We start from the raw sequence: 25,653 nt of genomic DNA on the forward strand, positions 1-25,653 counted from the left end.
TCACTGTCCAAAGCTTTTGTGTGGCTTCTTGCAAATATGCCTTATGTCTATGTCATAGTTATCAGTAACTTAATCTCAGCCCAATTGTTCCCAGGATTAAAGACATACTCCCTTACTTTGACTTGTTCCTTTCTACCCTGCATCACTTTATATCGATGAAAATGATGGCCAATTATAATTCAGAAGATAGGATATAAATTATGTATATTGAATTCACTTTTGGACATATTTAAACTCAATTCCTTTTAGTTTTGACAGATTGATGGTTCTAATCAATGCATCACATTTGATGGTCTCCCCACTGACAATCCCACCTCTTGCAGTACAACCCTGGAAAACGGTCATAATCCTAACCCCTAAGGGCCTTGCAAATATTCCAACACCACTAACATTCTATCCCCTAGCATCATGAAACAGTTCTCAAGATCTGGCTTTAACCTCTTCCTCCAAATTGCCAATGCATTTCTTGATCAGTACATCTTTCCAACCACCTTTGAAAGATGGGTAATTGTCAAGACTTGAGGCTTGCGTGGAGTATGAATACCTCTGTCCCTAAGCAACCAACAGCAAGACACAAGACACTTGCTGTTCGAGGATTAGGGCCACAGGTGGCAGGAACAGAACACCAGGTCCTCCAAGGGCTTCTGTGGAAGAAGGAGCAGGTTAAGTAAGTATGGAGCACTTTCATCAGCAAAGGGATGAATAGAAAAGAAATGGGAAAGGACGCCTACCAAGATATGTAAAGCAGGACACCTTAACGGGGATGCGGACTGGAACGTGGTAGAATATTCAGGAGAATATTCTGTTCCCTCAGTGGATTCAAGCGGGAGCTGGCAGGAAGAATAACACGATGGCCAGACAAGAAATGAACCCACTGGAAACACCTGAACCAGTGTAGAGAGCGTAGAAGTGCTTGAGTCCAGAGGATGGAGCAGAACGGGATACCAATACGTCTGAGGCCAAAAGGTAAATCCAAATGCAGTCCCTGATAGCAGTTCTAAGGTCAAGCCAGAAAATGTAGCAAGGTAGAGCGTGAAGCCGTTAAGGATGAGGCAAAAGGGAATCCAATAAGCAAGGTCTGTGGTCAAAATCCAGATAACAAGAGTTATAGCAATCAGGAAACGCCTAACGCTGGTCGGAACAGCTGAGATGCACCGACCAACAGGAACACAGCTGTTTTATGCACGATGTACGGGGCCCGAATCACGTGATCCTGATGGCGTGCATCACGTGTCGGGTCTCGTAGTTCCTGGTTTGCTGCAGGAGCCAAGCCATGTGATCCAGACAAGAGTGTCACGTGTGGCGATCCATGAAATGAGGAAGTGATCGCGGCTACTGAGTCTGGCGATGAGCGTCTGGGTGTTCGGGACGCCTTGTCACGTGCTTGCTGGCGTACTGAGGATCGGGAGACTGTACCGCCTGTCAGGCGCTGCAGCAAGATTTGCTTTTTGGGAACCCGCGGTCCACCCATGTCTGCACAAACGCCATGGCAGGCGCCATCTTTGGTAAAAGAATAGACGTGCCAGCTGCTGTGAGGTAACAGAACGTTTACTCCTGATTGTCGCTCTGGACTGTAAGAGTTGTGAACTTGGTGTATTCCCTATATGTGATGGGGCATGCATGACAGTAATCCATCTGCTCCTCAAAAAAAACACTGCAGACCCAAGCATCCTTGCTAACTACTAGCCAATGACTAGTCATCCGTTAACTGGAAACATCATTGAGAAGGCAGTTGTCAATGAAATCCATGATTGGATTAACCATCATGGCCAGCTTCATGAATACCAGTCTGGATTTAGTCCCAGATGCAGCATGGAAACTGCCACCAACAAGGTCACAGAGAATGCTCTCCAAATTTTGGATAAAGCCGACTCCTGCCACTTGGTCCTCCTTATGTATATATTTATGTATTCACAATTTTTAAATAACACAAACAAGGCCCGGTCATCTGCGTGCTGTACATCAAACACATATAATAAACCACAAATAGTACAAAGAACATTAATAAAAGTGATATTATTAAAACCGTGTAGAGCAGGAATAAAAATAATATAAAATTAATTAGAAGACTGTGTTCTAGAGCCATGCTTTAAGTACTTTTCTAAATTTCAGGTAAATTTCAGGTAAATTTCAGGTAACATTCCGTATATGAACCGGTAATGAATTTCAGTGATTCACAGCAGCACCAGAGTATGATCTTTTTAATGTGTAAACATGTCCAAAACGTTGTACCTACAAACTAAGAGAATCAAAGCTACGAAGCCTTCGAGAAACACTGTAATTCTTTACTTTACCTGACAAATAGGATGGAATTCTCAAGTACAGTGCTTTATGCACATTACACAACAGTTTGATGATAATTCTCTAATTGAGAGGAAACCAGTGAAGTTCTATTAAAATAGGGGTAATGTGGTAATACTTCCATGCTCCAGATACCAAACATGCTGCAACATCATAACAATTGGCGTTCAAAGAAGCCAACGAGGAAATAGGAAGTCCAATCAAAGCCAATTTACCAAAATCAGTGTGAGACAAGGCAAGGTACTGAACCAAAATATGAACATGGATTCAGGAAACAAAATATGTCACAGCTATTAATGGGAATGAATGACATTGAACAGCTGTAGCCAAGGAATTGACATGCATGTGCCTCAGCACTTAGGGCATCCTGGCATCTAAAGCCCAACAATTTGGCTTAGGAGAAAACTCCTGAAGAATTCTTTGACTTCTCTGCCATGTTTGACAGTTGGCCACTCTATATTTACAAGCCTACCCACAGATATAATGGTGGTCACAGTCCTCAATTCCTACCTCTTGGACCGATACGAAGCAGTGCGGATGGGCAACCTCAGACTGTACCACTGCTCGGTCACCTGTGGAGCCCAACAGGGATTAATTATCTCCCCAGTGAACATCTTTCACTCTATGGAATCCTTAAGGTCACTTCTCAACTACCCTAATAAATCAATTCACAATTAGGCTGAGAGTACTCATATATATTTCAAAGGGGCTCAGGAAATATCTCACATCCATTTAAGCTTGGTTGAGAAGTACCTACATGATTCTTAATCCAACCGAAATAAGATTTTTCATAGTATTCCAGCCATCAAAACATGAAACCATCCAAGGGTGGCTGAGTGACCTACACATTGATTGATTCACACATCAATTGGCCCCATATTCCTAATCACCTGGCTTCATTATTTAAAGCAACCTCTCCTGTTGGGATCAAGAAAAAATCCCAAGCCGTACAGTGCCAAATAACACTCCTCCAGAAGAAAAACCCCTCCAACCTAACTAAGGATTTCAGAAACACAGTCCAGGTCAAAGTAATCTTGCACCTTGATGGAGGGAACCATTGTGCCATCCACACACCTGGCCCCACTTAGGTATACTACACCACACCACTGTATGCATGGGACTAGGGGATTTGGCAACATCTCCCTCACCTTAAACTAATTACACTAATTTCCCATCCCAGCCTGGACAAGCTTCAGAATTGCCTCCATCACGTATTAAACAACTACTGCCCAATCATCAGCCAACCTAGCTGCAAAACTCAACGGTTCAAGTTGGCTACACTCCTCTCTGCATCAGACCATTTGACAGTGGAAGACTAAACTGGTACCCAAAGAGAAAATTACGAAACTGGCCTTCTCTTGCTAAATTCCAGCCTACTGAAACAGCATCCCATTCACATTCAGGTCTGCCCCAATGTTCCTACAGTTCAGGAAGTACCCCTATGTATTCCCTGAAAATCACATTCATTAGGGAATACTTGGGGCCCACTGCTACTCCTAGGTATATGTCACCCCTGTAGTGTGGAATATTCAGGCAATTGTAATCTGGAAGCTTGCCTTGCAACAACGTATTTTAACCTTAAATTACTTGTACAACACTCAATTGCTTCCTTGCTGGTTTCCATTTTATAAACCTAGATACACAATTCTAAATACAGGTCAGCAGTGCACAACTTTTGAGAGAACTTCATAATGGACAGAATAGATTTGCTGGACCAAGTCCATTCTTCAGAACTGGCTTCTTTGTATCCTACAGCACGGAGAAGCACAGCGTTGAATCAATGTGTCTTTATTGTAGCAGCACTAAAACATCTAGTATAGTTTCCCATCTAGGCATGGTAGGCACAACCCTAACAGCTGTCTCCAGCTATACCTCTCAGTCCTGTCAACTTACCCACAAAGTGTTGGTGTCACCTGCGATCAACAAAACTCACTCACAGGTCCACAATTATATCCCTTCACCTGCATATCTGACTTTGTCAGGACTTTGTCAGGACTAGGAATGTCAATGTTTAACCTCTAAGTGTAGCACTGGGTTCTCTGTACCCCCGTGTTGGAGCAGAGACATACATTCAATACAATGATGTAAAATCATGCATTATTCAGCTGTTTTCCCAGGCCTGCCCCTCTGCAAGCTCTGATCACAGCCTTGACCCTGCGTCCAGGCCTCCCTGCTTTTGGATGTACTAATGTCAAACAGAAGAGACTATAGCAGTGCAAAAATGTAGATTGCTGTAAATAAATAAAATGGAAACTGTCTGCATAACATTACTAAGCTAAACTAACTATGAAGGAGAATATCAAATTGCATGTTATGTTATGTAAATGTTTCCTCTACAACACCAAAACCTAATAGTGTGTAAGGTATTCAGTAATATCAAGATCAGAGAGGTCGCATCCTGAAATTCCATTCCATTCAGGAGCGGAAAAGAAATGTTTTTAATTGCTTCTGAAATCTGGCATAGCGAAGGTCAGAACATATTCACACCTTGGACTGAGGATGTTCTATCACCAGCTGACTTTAAGTTATCTTGAGGGTGGGAGGGCAGTGGTCAAATAAGTTGAGCGAAGTAGCCTTGTTGGTCTTTTGCGATTTTCTATCTGTTTTAGATATCGTTGCACTTTGGTGCGTCTCACTTATTTACATATTCTTTTACCCCTGGGAAGGGTTAAAAGTTAACGCCGGGGACAAACAAAAGATCTTACATTTTTAATGGAATATCCTAGTAACAACCTGTCCTAAGCTTTGGCGCCATCTTGTTCTACCTCAATTAAGTTCATAACCCATTGCTAACCGTAACTGATATGTTGCACCACTGTCATGGAGTTGAATTAGAGCCATGCACAGGCCAGGATATTATAATTCATAAAATTCCACTATCTCAAGATCCTTGGTCATAATGACCCATTATTGTGGACTACTATGCAAAACATGATGAATCATGTGGTTTCTATAGAGAAGTGGTATATCACTGTCTTTAGAGAGGCACATTTAATATCAAAGTTTGAGTTTGCATTTTCACATTTATCCTTTAGAAACTATTTCAATTACCTGCTTTATATACTTAACTCTAATCACCCTTTGTTGTTCAAGTGCCATCACTTCATTTAAGCTTTGTGACAACAGTACGGATTCATCCTGATGCCTGATTCCTGTACCTGATTCAAAGAAGTCTCAACTTCAATTTCGGTAGCTTACTTCAAAAACCTACTAACAGTTGTATTTTAGGAGTAACCTGTGTTGATAGCCAACTCAAAAACCCTGATCTATTTTCATTCTCATTTATTACATTAACCAAATTACTTATTTGTTCTACAGGTACCAGATTCAGTGACTGTTTATCCCACATCTGCCTCAGAATCTTTGAGTGATGGGGCATTTGTCTCACCTAATTATTTTCCTGTTTTCCTTTATGTGACTTCTGCCTGCCTTGCAAGAGAGAAACATCGTTATTATCTAGAGCAAAAATAAAATGGCTATCTAATTCAGACAGAACTATTATTTAATAGAGTCCAGGATTCATAAAGCTTTATCTTTAGAAGCCATGTTTAAACTTGTCTTTATCCTTCTGTTCATGTTACTCCTACCCTTCTAGTTTTACACTACAATATTTCAGTCTTGGCTATTTTTTAAAGAATGATTTTTCACCTTGCCATCCACATAGTTAACTTCCCCTTTCACTGTTTTGGCCAAATTGTAAATCTTAGATGAATACTTTGCCCACAATTTTAATGTTTTTTACTTCTCTTTCTCTTAAAAACATTTCCTCTTTTATTATCCTGTTTGATCTTAAGTGTTAAAATTACCTTCCACTAAGAATGAAGCTGGTTCCCTTCTGAAACTATATAGACTAGTGCTAACAAGACACAACTCAAGTAAATTGTAATCTCTTCGCACAAAATTGAAGAGGATAGTCTGTTCAAGATGGCTGCCAAGATGGCTGCAGGTTTGTGAGCTCCCTTCCGCCCGCACTATAAAATTGGAAATTATCCTGCCGTGCTGACGCCTGTTCGCACCGCTATACAGGGGATCTGCTATTGAAACGTGGCGGGGGACAAGCTGCAAAAATCCTGTGGCAATTGACGGCTCCTTTTGCCTGAAAAACCAAAGCAGCTGGTGCTGTTTAAGGCCTGGACACACAGCGCTGGGCTGTAGTGCGGTTCCTTAGCGGTGAACACACCAAGATAAGGCAACTGTCGGAGAGGAGAGCAGGGCGTGCAGTGGCCCATTGTTTGGAAGTGGAGGCGGAGCAGCCTGTTACTGCCTGGGCTGTGACGGCAGATTGGTGAGAAGGTGACGAGGTTAGCAGCGCAGCAGCCCCAACAATTTGTCAGCCCTTATCCGGGTGAAGCTCTGACTCTGGTGGACAGGGGCGGCCCTGGTTCAGGCTTTCATATCCCCTGGTGGGCATCCCGGTGGGGGCCTGAAGTGGCGCCATTGCACTAAAGCAGGAGATCTGGAGGGCAACATGATGGCTGTGCCGACCTGAGCTGTGGAGGATCGGCCTTTACTCTTGTGCGGGCAGAGAGCGGCATAGTGAGGCGGTGGTGGAGAGTGCCGTGTTGGTGGGCTTGGAGCCTGCTCTGAGATCCTGGGTGTGGGCCGGAGCCATTAAAGCGAGGTGGGCACTGTAGCCTCCCTGCAAAAGGAAAGGAGGGAGGGGGGCTCGGCGAATGAGATTCCTGTAGCCCGTGGGACTGACCCTGCAGTTGCTCCGGTGGTTTGGAGCCGGTGGCTTGGTTAGATTGCCCTTGGAACATCAGGCAAGTTTATGCAGTGCTCGACTGTATATAGCAGCTGATGGGCAGACACTGAACAATGTGGAGGACCCCCTGTGCTACCTGTTGAACAGACTGGGGATTCTGGTCTTTGAGCAGCACGCTCACTGAAGCAGTGAAGTCAGTGCTTTTTTATGTGAAGTCATTGCTTTTTTAATGAAAAAAATGGATGTACAGACTGGGGATTTTGGTCTTCGAGCAGCATGTCCACGGAAGCAGCGAAGTCAGTGCTTTTTATGAATAAAATGAATGTGGGGTGAAGGACACTTGGAACAGTGTCAGCTTTTTCGAAAGAACGGAGCACACTGTGATCCTGGCCCCGGAGTTGAAGCTGGCTACAGGCACAGCGAAATGGCCCCAATGGTTGTGGGCTCCTGATGTTGCACACCACTTCGGAATGCCAGGGAGGCCCAGCTACCCCAAACATCTAATAAGTGGAGTCTCTCCATGCATCAAGCTACCTACCCTTTTTTCAGTGACCTGGGACGTCTTGTGCACCTGACTTGTAGGCCGCCTGGTGAGTTTGTTGTGCATTGTGCAGTTTCCCTGTTAATGCAAGTTTCTCCGTCACTCTCTCCCCCCCTTTCCATCTCTCTGCTCTCTCTCTCCATTGTGCTCTACATCTCTACTATTTAATCTAACTTCTACTCTATCACCTATCCTACCTCTCAAAGCCTGGAAGGAAAAAGTTCAAAAAAGATCTCCTGGTCTCAAAACTAGGCCTACCCATGGTGACATCTATGTCAATGCTTCTTCCAGGCAGACTATCACAGACATCCTCTTTGTCGCTCCTTCTCAGGACCTATGGACCCCCCACATGGTCTCTATCCTCTCCCCTTTCTCTTCGTCGCCCATTAATGGTAGCACCAGTTGGCATGCTTCTCATCTTCTAAGTGCTTCATTAATGTCTATCAAAATGGCACTGTCGTGGCCCAGGGCTCTCAGCCCAACCTCCTCCTTCTTGATAGGTGCCTTCCATCTCTACTTCAACTTCCTCCCTTCTCCCAGCACTTCCTCTTCTGCCACCCATCGTGCCCCTTCTCCACCCCCGACGGGCATACCAAATCGCTGTACCCCTCCTCAGAATTATTCAAAGGTAGCAACCAGCTTCACCTAGCTACCCTCAACTCTTGCTCTGCTCTTAAACACTCCTCTGATATCTGTCTCCTTCTAGAAGATGTTGACCTTGATGTTCTCTCACTCACTGAGATGTGGTTCATTTGCAGCTCTGTCACTGCTTTTGACACACTCCTCCCTGAGGGCTACAAGATCCTCTCTAGGTCCAGGCCTAACCGACCTGGAGACGGAGTGGCCTTGATCTTCCCTGAATGGGTCGCTGCTACTATTATTCCCAATCAGACCTACTCTTCATTCGAATGCCTCGTCTGAAGGCTTTGTGTCTCTCCAACCCTCTTGTTCACTCTCCCCACCATCTACCAGACCCCTGGTCCGGTCTTCCTCTTTCCCTCAAAGTGGTATGACCTTCAAAAACCTACTATCAGTTAACTTCCCCTTCTCTTCTTGCCTCCACCTCCAAGCTTCTCCTCCTCAGAGACTTCAATATTCACCTTGACTCTCCTGATTCGGCCACTGGACTCTTCAGCAACCTTTGTGACTTTTTCCATCTCCATTTATCCCTCTGGTCCGATGCACTCAGCCGGACATACCTTAGATGCTCTCATCTCAGCAGACATCCCCATCTCCAAACCTTTCACTACACCTCTCTCCTGGTCTGACCATGCTCTCCTGTCCTCGCACCTGAATCTCTTAGGGCCCCGGCGGCGTGGCTACGAAAGCCATGTGAGCAGTCAAGCTCTGAGAGAGCTCCCGAGATCCGGCGTCCGATCCTGCATTAATGTGCTTAAATATAAGCACGGAAGCCCTGGAACCTCACTGACTTGCTGCGGAATAGCAAGTGCAGACATCCTGAAAATTTCGAGCCCGAGCATTAGATGAGGACCGTCCCGTGGGCTTTGCCGGGTTGGCGTTCTGAGGGGCAGAGACCCCCAAAATGGTGGCCGAGGGGAGCTAACAAAGGCTCTGGCGGCCAGCACTGAAAGGGATGCGGCACTGCGGCTGGTGAGGAGGGGGGCCCGCGGCGACGCGTCTTAGCCCTGGGACGCCCACTGGAGCGGATTTGTGAGGAGCCCGGTGCTCAGCGGGTGAGTGAGCCTTCAGCGAACCCCATTCCGGGGCATCTGAGAGGACAGATGCAGAGGACGCATCCGCCTCTGGTGACAAAGTGACTGAGGAATTGGCCGCACCGGGCGCGAGAGGTCCGCGGGAGGACTAGCCCGATATTCGCATCCCTGGGAGCCTGCCCCCAGAGTTATAACCAGCTTTGGGACGCCTGAGGTCCCCTGCGCCCCTGAGCGACGGAGCGTGTTGCGGGCGGGAAGGCAGAGACGACCTTAGCCCCCCCTCACGAGCTGAAGCCACATAGAGCTTCAAGATGAAAAGTGCCTACGGAGTCACAACCCAGCTGTTTTTACAACGCGGGCTCTGCACGGCCCGGATGGTAGTATCCAGTGTACACGCATGGCATGTGACCTCAGTCTTAACGTGCCTTGTGCTACGCCGGGATGTTTGGCCACGGGCGAGGCGCTGTGCTTAATGGAAGGCATTGATGGCAGTATAGAGGTAGCATTGGGCCCCACCTGATCCAGGAGCTCAGATACCCTCTGTACTAGTGGAGAAAAGTAGAGACCTCCCCCCAGTGTACGCCAGCAAATCACCAGGTGGAGTGTTACAGTATGCTCTAATGGCAATATTGGAGCCTGGGGGCATCTGCGACGCGGCCTGCCATTAAGGCAGATCTGATTTGAAGCCTCGCATAACACCACAGTTGGGGGGTGAGGACAGAAACTTGCTGGGGGGCCTGTGAGATACGCATAGTTGCAGTACCACATAAGGACCGGGAAGTGCGCCTGTTGACCGGAGTTGAATGGAGCCGAAGGTCGAGAACTAAGTGGAAGGAATAAACCTGCATGAACACGTGGGAGGACACAACCTACTCCAGGAGTAGAATAGGCAGTCTGAGTATACCCCTGAGGCGGCCTGGCTGGGCCCTGACACTTCAGGTGATCTAGTTTGCCCGGGATGAGGGCCACGTGTGGTAGGGTCAGCCCATACGTTCCCGACGCATCACAATGTCCAGCAAACCTGTGAGACCAAAGGGCAAGCAACCCACACTTGATGAATACGCTAAAACACCACCTGGCGTTGAAGGAGCCAGGAGGAAAGACAAGGCCCCCGACGGGGGCTCAGACACTATGGGCAATGAGGAGGTACTGGCGGCAATTGCAGATCTGAAAGTGGCCTGGGAAACTAAACTGGGACTGGCTATGAACGAACTGAAAGGGGCACTTGAGCTCAAAGTTGGGGCAGTACAGGAGGAGGTAAATCTTCTCCGGCAAGATGTAAGGTCACTCTGGAAAAAGAGGTGGCCCCGAACACGCCGGACTGTGCAGCCCACATTGGAACTCCATGCCCTAGTGCAACGAGTGGGCAATCTGGAGAGTCGGGCGGAGGAGACGGAGGGACGCACCCGAAGAAACAACATTTGTATCTTTGGATTGCCGGAAGGTGCTGAGGGAACCAACCCCACAGAATTAATTGAGTCAATGCTGTTGTAGGAGATATCTGGAGGAGCGCTGTCCCAGGGGTTCGTTGTGGAGAGGGCGCACAGGGCCCTGATGAGAAGGACACCGCCGGGAAACCCCCCTAGGCCGGTGATAGCTAAGATCCTGAATTACTGTGACCGCGGAAAAATCCTTGAACACTTTCGGAAGGGTGGTACAATACAAAGAGGGTCGGCGAACATAACGGCATACCCGGATTATACCATGCAGGTGCAGCGCCGTTGCATGAACTTTGGGTCCGTGAAAAGAAGATTGTGGGAAGCGGGCCACAAGTACATGTTGATCTACCCAGCAAAATTGAAGGTGTTCCACAAGAGCAGAACCTTGTTTTTGAAACCCCGGAGGACGCCTTTGGGATGGTTGGACGTGCAGAGTTGCCCCCAAGAACCGGGTATCCAAACAGAAGAAGGTCGGAGATAAGTAACATGTGTCTGGGGATGACAATGAGAATTGAATATAGCACAGGATATAACCTGCGGGGGAGTGTTTCTAGGGCTATAGATATATGCATGATCCGTTTGCACTCAAAACTTTGGTAAAAGTATGGGAGCTTTACGGAGCCGGCCCTCACATTCCCAATACGAGAAGTTTAGTTAGGTCACCGATAGTCCAGTGACACCCTGCTGGGTTGCTGGCCTAGGCGTTCCAAGGCAGGACCAAAAGCGGGGGAGCCTGAGATCCAGTGATGGAGCTGGGCACTTGTTGGGGTTGGGAGGAGAGGGGGGAGGGAAGGGGTTGTTTGCAGTGGTTTGTAGTTGTAGAAAGGGGGAAGGGGAGTTTGTGGGGAGCGGGAGGGGAACGAGCCGAACTTTGTGTCATCAGGGGCGGAAAGAGAAACTGGGGGAGGAGGCGGGACATCAGATAAATGCCGTTGGGTAGCCTCAGAGTGGTGACCTGGAATGTGAGGGGCCTCAATAGTTATCTTAAGCGCAATAAAGTAATGATGTATTTAAGAAGGATGAAGATGGATATAGCACTATTACACGAAACCCACCTCACTAGGGAGAAACTGGAGGTGGTCAAAAAGAAATGGAGGGGGAGCATCACAGGAGCCACATATTCAGTTTACGCTAGGGGAGTTATCATATGGGTGGCACCACATGTACCGTTCCAGCTGACTCGGTCGACGGTGGACCCGGAAGGTAGAATGGTGGTAGCGCAGGGGATGCTGGAAAACCGGGAAGTGAGCATTATAAATTTATATGCCCCTAATCAAGATACAGCGGCTTACTTTAGGACTCTCTATAGCAAAATCAGCCCCCTGGTGGGGGGCGTGATCCTATGGGGAGGAGACTTCAATTGCACTTTGAACCCCAAGATGGACAGATCAGACAGCAAGTTAGACAAACCCACCCCGGCTGCTAAGGCGTTACAGGCCCTGCTGACAGACTTTCTGGCTTGAAGATGTCTTGAGGCGGCTGCACCCAGCAGACAGGCAGTATTCACACTATGCGGCACCACATGACTTGCACATGAGGCTGCATTATGTATTTGCTGCTGCTGAGATAGTGGGAGAAATGGTGGGTGCGGAATATAAGGCTAGGGTGCTCTCTGACCATTCCCCCTTAGTCCTGGAGTGGCGACACCAACCCCCTAGTGCGCGGATCCCGACATGGAGGCTTAGACCGGAGGCCTTGCAGCATTCGGGATTCCGGGAGGACCTGAGGGAGGCAATCACTGAGTACTTTGACATCAACACCGGTAGCGTGCAATCTGTGGGGACAGTATGGGAGGCATTCAAGGTGGTAGTGCGGGGTGTAGCCATATCAAAATCCAGAGGACTCCAAGGAGGTATGGCACTGAAGTTACAGGAAACGGAAAGGGAAATAGAAGCCATGATGCGTAAGGGCGGTGCCTCTCGGGAGGATGGGGAGAGGATGAGACTGCTGCAACGAACCAGTAGTGAGCTCTGGGATAAATTATGTAAGTTGAATTACAAGAAATATGTGGAAAGGCAGCATGCGGAAGGAGACAAGCCGTGCAGGTTGCTGGCCTGGGAATATAAAAACGAGATGCCACGACCTGTGATTAGAGAAATCAGAGGTGAGGAGGGCCAGATCTAGGACACCCAAGAGGGAATAAATGAGGCGTTCCATAGATACTATAAATGCCTTTGTGAGGAAGAGGGGGGAAATAGAGATCAAGAGATCCAGGAAACACTGGAGTACATAGTCTTGCCCTCTCTAGATGACTTGGAACGGGCAGACCTGGATGCCCCAATCACCTCAGATGAACTGGAGACAGTAATACAGCACCTGCCCACATGCAAAGCTCTGGGGTCAGACGGGCTCCGCAGTGAATTCTATAAAACGTATAGACAAGAGCTGCTCCCGCCGCTACTAGCCATGCTTAATGAGGCTTATGAACGTGGGGGGCTGCCAGAATCCATACGGGAAGCGGTAATCATCCCACTCCTGAAGCCAGGCAAACCGAGCACAGATTGTGGGTCTTATAGGCCCCTATCGATGCTCAATCAGAACAGTAAAATCCTTACAGCTGTGCTGGCTAACAGGCTTAAGCTAGTCATCAGCAGACTGATACACCCTGACCAAAAAGGCTATGTTCCTGGCAGGAATATAACTGACAATCATAGGAGATTACATCACATTATTGACAAAACAGAGAAAGATTCTGGCAGTTGTCTCGCTGGATGCGGTCAAGGCCTTTGATTCAGTGAGGTGGCCGTGGTTGCTGGCGACCTTGAAAGAATATGAGATGAGGCCGGGGTATCTGAGATGGCTCAAGATGTTGTACAGCTCCCCAATCGCAAGGGTTAAAACGGGCACTATGATTTCAGATAAATGGCAATTTAGCAGGGGCACTAGACAGGGATGCCCTTGGTCGCCCATGCTATATGTCCTAGCGTTAGAGCCACTGGCAGTGTGCCTTAGACAACAATGTGGTGAGATAGGGATCAGTACTGCAGGAGGAGCACACCTTATATCACTGTATGCAGATGACATGCTTTTGTATCTGCGCTTCCCGGAGGAGAACCTTCAATATGTTTTGGAGGTGATGGAACATTACGCTATCCTCTCGGGCATAGCAGTGAATCCCAGGAAGTCCAGTGTGTTCCCCCTGGGGTGGTATAAAGGCACTCCACAATATGGAGAAGGCAGTCGTAGGAATTAAAAACAGCATGGGATTTTGGTCTAAATTGCCCCTGGCCATGATGGGGAGAGCGGCTTTGCTTAAAATGGTAGTCCTGCCCAGGCTGTTACACTTTTTTGTAAACATCCCGTATGTGATCCCTAAACACTTCTTTGTCAAACTTCATAGCTTGTGCAGGGGTTTCATTTGGTACAATTCCAGAAACAGGGTGGCCCTCTTGAAATTGCAAAAGTCGTGTGATAGGGGGGGCATAAACCTGCCGAACTTTGAGTTATATTACATGGCAGGACAGGTGCAATATGTGGCGAGGTGGTTGTCTGAAGAGGAAACGGCCGAAGCTAGGCTGCTGCAAAGGGATCCAGCTCCCTACTTCCTCAGAGAGACAGTGTGGTTGCCAAAATCAAAGGTATCAAGTATGGCGAGATTGTTGGTGCTTGGTTGGGAGGTGTGGCGTAAAGCATGGCAGAAAGTGGGAGACCCTGCCCCGTTTTCCCTGCAGCTGCCGCTAGTGGCGTTGTGTGGGGAAGACTCCCAACTGATAAAAGGGGTCCGCAGATACTGGGAACCGGTGGGTCTGGCTACCCTTGGCGATATATGGCAAGAGGGGATGGTGGTGGACTTTCAGAGACTAATGGAGGATACCGGGGTGCATAAGGGCCAACATAATACTTATTGTAGAATTATTAAACTAGTGAGACAAAGATGGCCTAAGGCAGTGCTTGCGGAACAACCTGATGCCATCATAGAGACGATGTATGATGTCTCGGAGGGCGGGCACGAAATGTCTCGTATATATGAGTTATTGAGTAGCAGTGCGGGGAGGGAATTGCTCTGACTGAGGCGAAACTGGGAGGAGGAGGTGGGTGAACCCATGACGGATGGACAATGGGAGAGAGCCCAAAGGTATCATAAGAAGGTGTCCCGAAATGCGAGACTTCAGCAGATCCAATTATATGTCACTCATAGAGCATATTTGACCCCCGGTAAAATAGCCAGGTTTGGCGGCCCGGCGATACAGAAATGCCCCAGGTGCGGGGTGGAAGAAGCTGGGTTGCTGCACATGTTCTGGGCTTCCCCGGAGGTGGGTAGGTTCTGGACAGAATTGAAAACACGGTTAGTAGAAAAAGGGGTTATGCTGGATGTGGAGTCAGCTTGGGCATGTATGCTTGGGGGTTTCACCAGACCACGTAACCTGAGGCACATTAGTAAGATGAAAGACCTGGCCTACATCTTGGCCAAACGGAGAATTGCAATGTGCTGGAAAGCGGCCCATTGGCCCAGAATGGAGATGTGGTGGGCAGACCTCTTAAAATGGGCAGAAGCAGAAACGGCTGCCTGGTATGAAGCAGTCACCAGGGGAGGGGAGGAAGAGGTGGGTTCCCTAATAGCGTGGAGGCAATTGGTGGCCTCAATGGTGGGTTCCACCCAGGCTGACCACAGCAATGATGACACGGAATAGAGGACGATATCAGACACGCCTGATGATGTACAGGTGGATGATATGGATACAGCGTCTCAAGTTAGCGGGGTGGGAAGGGGGAGGACTGCAGAGTGCATGCTGCAATGTAATGTCTGAAGCTTAATCATGAACATCCTAATTGTTTGTAATGTTTGGAGTGTTTATAAAATAATAAAAATTATAATTAAAAAAAAAGAATAATCTCTTAGGTCCCCCAGCTAAGCCTCTGCCTGCACTGCCAGTCTCCTTCCCCGTCATTTGACGGATGAAGTGAGTGTCAGTTGCTGCCACTTTCCTTACCCCTCCCACTCCTGCCACTGACTTCCACACTGACTCTGCTCTTGGTAATCTTCACCTCTCTATCACCAACACCCTGGGCATTCTTGCGCTCTGCATGAAGCCTGCCTCCTAGTGCAACACCTGGTATGACTTTGACCTAGCCTCTCTGAAACGCAAGTGCAGAGCTGCTGCGCTGAAGTTTCGGGCATCAGGCACATCTTCCGACAGACTTGCCTGCCGCATGCTCCAAAGTCAATACAGACTCTCCATCCGCTCGAAGAAGAGGGCCCATATCCAAGCCTGCACCTCTGGGTGTCAGGGCTTCGGTTTCCAGGCGCAGGAGTGGCACGAACCAACCACCCCCTCGGCGGCCTGGGTGCCTGCAAGTTACAACTTACACAGACCTCCGAGACCCCGGCGGGAAAAGAGGGTTAGGGAATCGTTGGTTGGACAGGAACTGGTTTCAGGGTAACCGGGAAGAGGGTGAGGAGAGGGGAGTTGGACAGGCAAGGGGAATATGGGTAAATACAATACTAACAAATACACATGTTCATTTCACAACTATACTTATTGCATGTTCATAAGATTCCAGTCCTAACAGTGAGTTAAAGAAAACAAAAAAAAAGTTATCTCTGGGTTTGAGTGCTGGCCTCCTGCCTGCGCACTCTCAGGTCCGGTATCCGGAGCAGTTAAATGCTGCAAAGAGAGTTTTTTAGTTATTACCTTGTGGGTGTTTCCTCACACACACAACACGGTGCAATCAGAGGGTTAGTGACACTTCCCCATGCAGACCCACGTGACTCAGGCTGGGTGCGTATTAGTTTACATGCCCCCTGAAATGAGTTTTACACTATTATGCGGACTAATGCCGCACGTGGCGCCGCAGTTACTTATTCATTCACGTGCTAAAAATAAGGCACACGTAGATTGAGTTTTGGGTGTGCTGCTAGCTGCACGTGGCGCTGTGCGACTTCAATACAATAGCAAAACAAAAGAGTTGATGGCTGGAAGGTTTAGAATAAATCTTGACCTCTGGCATTGCTCTGGGCAACCCTCCAGAACATCGTTGTTCGCCTGCCAAGCCATTACAAAAGGCGAAAAACCATATGCAAATCAGGCTTGGTCCCACCCCCAAAGGGGTAGTCCAGCCCGAACTGCTAGGTCACATCCCTTTTGCACGAGACCACAAGCATCCCCAGACATGTTTCAGTCTTGTTGGGCGTCATCAGTGAGGAGTAGCTTGGGTCTCTAGGCCCAGCAGGCAAGGGACCCACGTCTGGGCATACCCTTCCCACTCGGGGTAACAATAGCAAAACAAAAGAGTTGATGGCTAGAAGGTTTAGAATAAATCTTGACCTCTGGCATTGCTCTGGGCAACCCTCCAGAACATCGTTGTTCGCCTGCCAAGCCATTACAAAAGGCGAAAAACCATATGCAAATCAGGCTTGGTCCCACCCCCAAAGGGGTAGTCCAGCCCGAACTGCTAGGTCACATCCCTTTTGCACAAGACCACAAGCATCCCCAGACATGTTTCAGCCTTGTTGGGCGTCATCAGTGAGGAGTAGCTTGGGTCTCTAGGCCCAGCAGGCAAGGGACCCACGTCTGGGCATACCCTTCCCACTCGGGGTGAAAATAGCAAAACAAAAGAGTTGATGGCTGGAAGGTTTAGAATAAATCTTGACCTCTGGCATTGCTCTGGGCAACCCTCCAGAACATCGTTGTTCGCCTGCCAAGCCATTACAAAAGGCGAAAAACCATATGCAAATCAGGCTTGGTCCCACCCCCAAAGGGGTAGTCCAGCCCGAACTGCTAGGTCACATCCCTTTTGCACGAGACCACAAGCATCCCCAGACATGTTTCAGCCTTGTTGGGGGTCATCAGTGAGGAGTAGCTTGGGTCTCTAGGCCCAGCAGGCAAGGGACCCACGTCTGGGCATACCCTTCCCACTCGGGGTGACAATAGCAAAACAAAAGAGTTGATGGCTGGAAGGTTTAGAATAAATCTTGACCTCTGGCATTGCTCTGGGCAACCCTCCAGAACATCGTTGTTCGCCTGCCAAGCCATTACAAAAGGCGAAAAACCATATGCAAATCAGGCTTGGTCCCACCCCCAAAGGGGTAGTCCAGCCCGAACTGCTAGGTCACATCCCTTTTGCACGAGACCACAAGCATCCCCAGACATGTTTCAGCCTTGTTGGGCGTCATCAGTGAGGAGTAGCTTGGGTCTCTAGGCCCAGCAGGCAAGGGACCCACGTCTGGGCATACCCTTCCCACTCGGGGTGACAATAGCAAAACAAAAGAGTTGATGGCTGGAAGGTTTAGAATAAATCTTGACCTCTGGCATTGCTCTGGGCAACCCTCCAGAACATCGTTGTTCGCCTGCCAAGCCATTACAAAAGGCGAAAAACCATATGCAAATCAGGCTTGGTCCCACCCCCAAAGGGGTAGTCCAGCCCGAACTGCTAGGTCACATCCCTTTTGCACGAGACCACAAGCATCCCCAGACATGTTTCAGCCTTGTTGGGCGTCATCAGTGAGGAGTAGCTTGGGTCTCTAGGCCCAGCAGGCAAGGGACCCACGTCTGGGCATACCCTTCCCACTCGGGGTGACAATAGCAAAACAAAAGAGTTGATGGCTGGAAGGTTTAGAATAAATCTTGACCTCTGGCATTGCTCTGGGCAACCCTCCAGAACATCGTTGTTCGCCTGCCAAGCCATTACAAAAGGCGAAAAACCATATGCAAATCAGGCTTGGTCCCACCCCCAAAGGGGTAGTCCAGCCCGAACTGCTAGGTCACATCCCTTTTGCACGAGACCACAAGCATCCCCAGACATGTTTCAGCCTTGTTGGGCGTCATCAGTGAGGAGTAGCTTGGGTCTCTAGGCCCAGCAGGCAAGGGACCCACGTCTGGGCATACCCTTCCCACTCGGGGTGACAATAGCAAAACAAAAGAGTTGATGGCTGGAAGGTTTAGAATAAATCTTGACCTCTGGCATTGCTCTGGGCAACCCTCCAGAACATCGTTGTTCGCCTGCCAAGCCATTACAAAAGGCGAAAAACCATATGCAAATCAGGCTTGGTCCCACCCCCAAAGGGGTAGTCCAGCCCGAACTGCTAGGTCACATCCCTTTTGCACGAGACCACAAGCATCCCCAGACATGTTTCAGCCTTGTTGGGCGTCATCAGTGAGGAGTAGCTTGGGTCTCTAGGCCCAGCAGGCAAATGGTCTTTCCCCTTCTGTAATGGCTTGGCAGGCGAAGAACGATGGTCTGGAGGGTTGCCCCGAGCAATGCCAGTGGTTAAGATTCAGTCTAAACCTTCCAGCCATCATCTCTTTGTTTTTGCTTTGTCACCCCGAGTGGGACGGGTATGCCCAGACGTGGGTCCCGTGCCTGCTGGGCCTAGAGACCCAAGCTACTCCTCACTGATGAGCCCCAACAAGGGCGAAACATGTTTGGGGATGCTTGTGGTCTTGTGCAGAAGGGATGTGACCTAGCAGTTCGGGCTGGACTGCCCCTTTTGGGGTGGGGCCAAGTCTGATTTGCATATGGTCTTTCCCCTTCTGTAATGGCTTGGCAGGCGAAGAACGATGGTCTGGAGGGTTGCCCCGAGCAATGCCAGTGGTTAAGATTCAGTCTAAACCTTCCAGCCATCACCTCTTTGTTTTTGCTTTGTCACCCCGAGTGGGACGGGTATGCCCAGACGTGGGTCCCGTGCCTGCTGGGCCTAGAGACCCAAGCTACTCCTCACTGATGAGCCCCAACAAGGGCGAAACATGTTTGGGGATGCTTGTCGTCTTGTGCAGAAGGGATGTGACCTAGCAGTTCGGGCTGGACTGCCCCTTTTGGGGTGGGGCCAAGTCTGATTTGCATATGGTCTTTCCCCTTCTGTAATGGCTTGGCAGGCAAAGAACGATGGTCTGGAGGGTTGCCCCGAGCAATGCCAGTGGTTAAGATTCAGTCTAAACCTTCCAGCCATCACCTCTTTGTTTTTGCTTTGTCACCCCGAGTGGGACGGGTATGCCCAGACGTGGGTCCCGTGCCTGCTGGGCCTAGAGAGTCAAGCTACTCCTCACTGATGATCCCCAACAAGGGCGAAACATGTTTGGGGATGCTTGTGGTCTTGTGCAGAAGGGATGTGACCTAGCAGTTCGGGCTGGACTGCCCCTTTTGGGGTGGGGCCAAGTCTGATTTGCATATGGTCTTTCCCCTTCTGTAATAGCTTGGCAGGCGAAGAACGATGGTCTGGAGGGTTGCCCCGAGCAATGCCAGTGGTTAAGATTCAGTCTAAACCTTCCAGCCATCACCTCTTTGTTTTTGCGACTTCAATACAAGTCACGCCGTATTACAAGTCGCGGCTTCCTTAGAGGGCGCACATGGCTAATTATGCATGGTAATGATATGCATTGCTCGCGGGGTCGCTGCGCCTCTGGATCCCCCTTGCGCGGTATTTAGATACGGGTAGGAACGCTACTGCATGCTGGACTTATCTTCTCTAGAGCTGGGGGACTCAAGAGTATGGGCGGTGCCCTCTGCGTATGCCCGGGTTCGCGTGGAGGCCCCCTGCTGATTGTTTCCTCAGCGCGGCTTCGCTCTAGTAGGCGTGGTCTTCCCAGCGTGTGCCCTGGCTCCCCTACGCTTGCGGTACTTATCTCAGGCTTGTGAGGGGCCTGGATGAAGGTTGGCTGGGGTGTGGCCCCTCGTCTGCGTCCCCTTCATTGGAGCTCCGGTTTGCATGTCCGTTTCACTCGGATGTTCCAGCACAAGCCCTGTGCTTTTGCGCGCACGCGCATGCGCGAGCCTGCCCCACCCAACGTGGTGGAGATTTGTAGTTCCTGGCCCAGGGTCCTCTGAGTAGTGTAGTTTGCAGGTTCTTTTTCCTGCAGAGGGGGCACAAAAGCCTTCTGTAAGGCTGGATTCGTTTTTGTAGGTATTTCTTGTTAGTGTTTGTTGGTGGGCCATGTCTGTAGCCTGCACCGGGTCCTTTACCACACAACCCCAAGGCCTGCACCCTGACACTGGGGCCACTAACAACATGGGCAAACTGTTTAAAATCTGCAAGGAACTTGCCATTCCTACTGCAGTCTCCACTTCTCCCCTGCCATCCCTAACCCTCTGTACTTCACTGGTCTCCCTCTTCTCAACCAAAACTCATGACATCCTGTCCTCACTCTCCTCTACTCCCCTCCTTCATCCCTCCCCAGTTCTCAGGCCTCCCAGGCCCCCCTCTCCCATTCCCTTCTACTCTCCTCTTTCTCACCTATCGGTCTGTAGACAAGTCCTCTCTATGGAAGTCTCCTCCAAACAGGTGCTCCCCTGCTCTTCCAGAACTATCAAGGACAACATTGCCTCCCTTGTGCCAGCCTTGACTGATTTCTGTAATCACTCCTTTGACACTGGCTCCTTCCCACTTCCCCTCAAGCACTCCCTTGTGCACCCTCTCCTCAAAAGCCCTCTGCCGAACCCTCCTGCCTGGATAACTACTGCCCTATCTCCATTACCCCCTTCCTGTGCAAACTCCTGGAGAAGCTTGTCATCTCCCAACAAAACCAACACACTGAAGCTGTTGGTTGTCTCCACGACCACCAGTCTGGCTTCAGAGCCGCCAATTAAATTTCTCCCACCCCTGAAGCCAATCATCCAATCTAAACTCAGCAGACCAACTAAATTCCTGCCACAGTTAATTCCTGCAATCACTAATCGGAATTCTGTTGACACCCCTACGGCTGGTACCCCGGGTGCTATAACTACTAACCTAGGGATTCAACGCCTTGCCACAAAATCTATACCAAACCAACCCTGCCCAATAACTGCTAGAAACTACAGGCTTGGTTCTAGACTGATCAAAACGTACTCACCGTCCTCTAACCTTGAACACAAACTTATCAAAAGAAATTCAGCTAAGAAGAGCTCTATTCCTAAGACTCATCAAGCCAACAAGAATTTGGCTCCTCAGACAAATCCACCCAAGTACCTGAACCACTTAAACAACAAACCTCGGCACATCAAAGGGGCCCTTATCAATACGAGATCCATGGTAGCCCATGCTTTAGACATAGCCCACTTGATCGTCGCTAAAGAACTAGATTTTTTAGCAATAACATAGACGTGGCTCCATGCAGCTGCAGCACCGTCCCTTGCACTCGCTATTCCAAACAAGTACACCATCCTGAGGTTAGACAGAGAAACATCCAGGGGCGGTGGCATTGCCTTCATTGCCAAATCTAATCTGGGACTCAGAGTGTCCACACGCCCTTCTTTCACATCAGGCAAACTCGTGACAGTTAAACTACCAATGCTCACTCCATAACTATGCACCTGCTATACAGGCCTCATGGCCCTATTGGCTCGTTTGAAGAAGACATTACTACACTACTCTCGACCAATACTAAATCTACCTTACAAATTTTAGTACTAGGAGACTTTAATCTGGGCCTTAATGACCCTAAGGATCAATATGCTTCGGCACTTGCTAATACTATAGTGGAACTAGGCTTTACTCAAAGGGTCAACATGCCTACTCATTCGAAAGGTAGAACCTTAGACTGGGTGGCTGACCTCAACTGTGAGACAGTAATAACCTCTAACGAACTCTGCGCTTGGACAGACCACCATCTACTAGCCTTCTCTATCCAAGACAGCCCATTACCCAGCAAGACCAACTTGATGGCCCCTCCACTTCTTATCAGGAATAAACGCAATATAACAATAGATAACTTATTGCCACATCTCCTCCCTATTATGAATCCTTTGCCTGCCAGTTTAGACCCGGAAGCTCTAGTAGACCTATACAACTCCACTATCACCCAAGCGATAGATACAATTCCACCTTTAAAAATGTGCAAAGGCAAACACAGAGCCCACCTTAACTCATGGTTTACCACCAAATCTCAAAGCCCTTTGGACGGAAAAGAGAAAAATTGAAGCTTTATGGAAAAATCATCCAACAGACCTAAACAAAGATAATCTCTGGAAAAGTACAGCTAAATATAAATTAGATATCCTCCAAACTAAACATGACATATATAATGATAGGATTAACAAAGCCACTTCTAGTACAAGAGAACTCTTTGTTATCCTAAGAGAGATGGAATCACCCATCCCACCAAATGACTCCAAATGACTTGTGCATCAAGGATAAGACTTGGTGCACAAACATCCAAAAAGCACTGTACAACATAATCTCCATGCAACGAAACAAAATAGAAGCTAAAAAGCTCAACCTTCCTAATCCATGCCCCACACAGAGACCCCATTCAGACTCCATTAAACCTCCCCAGCGATTCAAATTTGCTCAAGTTTCCGTCCAGGAAGTGGAAGACATCATAGCCTCACCTAAACCTTCTAAATGCCATGGAGATATATGCCCAGCCTCAACAATCAAAGTGTTACTCACCGGACGGGAAGTAAACCAATCGGTGGCCGGAAGACACAGGGCTGCACTATTGATTGAAGAGCTAGGTCGGGGCCTCCAACCTAGCCTCCTCTCTGTGAGGGCACAAGACCATCTTAACGATATGACCCTCTGCTGGGTAGGACCAGGCAGATGGACTGATCGCTCAAAAGGGCGGGGAGGACACGCCGCCAAGAACCCAGCTGTAAAGGAAAAAACAAGAGGTGAGCAATTGGAACTTTAAGGAGAATCCTTTCCCTTGATACTTCTTTCTAGTAGTACCTGAGCTATGCCCTCCCCTTGTTTAAGGCAACCGGAACCACCTATAAGTAAGAAAGGAGAATGTAACCTATACTAATGATAGTTGTTGCTAGGCTACAAGGTATAGAATCATAAATTAAAGAACCCTTACCACGGATGTTGTTGTTGATTCTGAGTTATCCCAAAGGAGTCCAAAAACGGAAGTGCAAAATAATAAACGTGGAAGGTTAGTTAGGGAACTAAACCCGGGCGGAACGAGGGCCGCGCTAGAGTCGAGTGGGTGCACTCTCTGCAAGGCGTCCCTGTGCACTACTGGAGGATATCCAATGGAAGTCTGATTGTGGAGCTGATGGGAACAACAACTATATGAATTGTAGGTGATGATTTCGGTGACAGGCAAAGGCAGTCCGTGAGGGAGAAAAAAGGGTCTGGTACACGGTTCAGTAGTTTTTCCAAATCGGCAGGCAGAGGCAGTCCGTGAGGGAGAAAATAGGTCTGGTACACGGGTAATTATAGTAGGATCGAAGACGGAACTTCTATACACCGGGATGCAACTTTAATCAGAAGCAGCGATATTCCCGGTTGTGCAGTTTAAATCGGGAAGGGGAAAGGCGGAACCGGACGAAACCGAGGTTCACGCATCACGCCCCTCTGCTGAGAGCGGGAGGCGGAATGCTGGGAATCGTAGTTCAACTCGCCGCAGGGCGCCGCGGAGTGAGCCGAGGCCACTATTTTCCAGGGCAGTTGCCAGTGGGCGTAGAAAGGATTGGCGATGTGACGCATGCCCTTCCGAAGGGCTATAATCCTCCTCCGTGCCTGCCGAGGCGTAACAGCATCCACCCCCAAAGGCGGCACCACTCCCCTACGGGCATGGAAGCGGCGAAGCAGGGCCGGAGCATGTATGTTAGATAAAGGCTCCCAAGATCTATCCTCAGGGCCAAATCCTTTCCAGTCGACCAGGTAAAAAGGACGACCCCTTCGAAGTCGGAAATCTAGGATATCTGCCACTTCGTACTCATCATTACCATCCACCCGCACCGGGGCCTGGCGTATTGGCAATCGCATGTTGGCCGGACAAGGCTTCAGCAAGCTGACATGAAACACAGGATGCTGTTTCCAGGACGAGGGCAATGAAAGACGTACAGCAACTGGATTCAAAACCTTAGTGACAGTAAAAGGTCCCACGAATTTGGGTAAGAGCATCCGTTTTCCAGGCATTCTCAGGTTGCGTGATGACAGCCAAACCTTCATACCTACACGGTAGTCGGGTGCCGGTGCCCGATGTTTGTCAGCGAATTTCTTAGCTTTGGCCTGAGCATGCAGCAGGTGTTGGCGAACGACCTCATGAACGGACTTGAGGTCCCGAACACACGCATGAGCCGCTGGATTGTCAATTGGAAGATCAGGATCCAGGGGTAAGGACCGTGGATGGTGTCCGTATAGTGCAAAAAATGGTGACACACCAGAAGCGGCATGCAGAGAATTGTTATAAGCAAATTCAGCAGGTGGTAACAACGCCAACCAAGATGACTGGAAACGAAGTGTGAGGCAGCGCAGATACTGCTCGAGAGTGGCGTTGAGCCGTTCAGTCTGCCCATCAGTTTGTGGGTGGAAGGCCGAGCTGAACCTGTCATCAATGCCCAAGGATGCCATCAGAGCCCTCCAGAAACGGGATGTAAACTGCGGTCCGCGATCTGAAACCACAATAGATGGCAGACCAAAGAAACGAAATACGTTCCTAAGGAACAACGAGGCCAGAGTTGGAGCAGAGGGCAAACCCATACAAGGAACGAAGAGTGCCATTTTTGTAAAATAATCAATTACCACCCAGATGGTATCAAAACCGTCCACAGGCGGTAGGTCCACGATGAAATCCATAGAGACCATGTACCATGGTTTGTGGGGAACTGGAAGTGACTGTAACAAACCCATAGGTTTAGACCGGGAGACCTTACATTGAGCACACACAGAACAGGAGGCCAGATAACGAACCACGTCCTGTGACATAGACGGCCACCAGGCCCAACGCCGAAGCAAGTCCAGAGTCTTCTTTTGACCTGGATGAGCCGCCATCAAAGAGTCATGGGATAAAGCAAGGGCTTGGAGACGCGCTTTCCCCGGAGGCACAAACAGGTGGCCCTGAATATAAGGAAGTCCTTGCACCACATCAAGGTTTAGGACTACGCATTCTTCTTTATGTGTATTCACCCAATCCGAGATTAAAGAACGGAGCAAAGGGCGTGGAGTACATGCACATACGACCCTAGAAGGCAGAAGAAGAGGGCATTCGGGTTTGCTTTGCTCCGAGTGAGAGGGTAGACGAGACAAGGCGTCGGCACAAACATTGAGACGGGCTGGCCTATATGTGATGGTGAAATTAAACTGGGAAAAGAAGAGGTGCCAATGGGCCTGTCGGGCAGTGAGACACTTCA

At 49.0% G+C, this 25,653-nt stretch overlaps 1 protein-coding gene across 2 annotated transcripts in view; it reads left to right on the plus strand.

The window, feature by feature from the left end:
- The window catches only part of LOC138511606 (E3 ubiquitin-protein ligase TRIM39-like), a 1,024,620-nt gene that overhangs the window by 205,480 nt on the left and 793,487 nt on the right, over positions 1-25,653 (plus strand). The gene's annotated exons all lie outside the window — the stretch shown is intronic.

The sequence above is a fragment of the Ambystoma mexicanum genome, chromosome 6p (genome assembly GCF_040938575.1).
Source record: "Ambystoma mexicanum isolate Mex_15411 chromosome 6p, UKY_AmexF1_1, whole genome shotgun sequence".
Lineage (NCBI taxonomy): Eukaryota > Metazoa > Chordata > Amphibia > Caudata > Ambystomatidae > Ambystoma > Ambystoma mexicanum.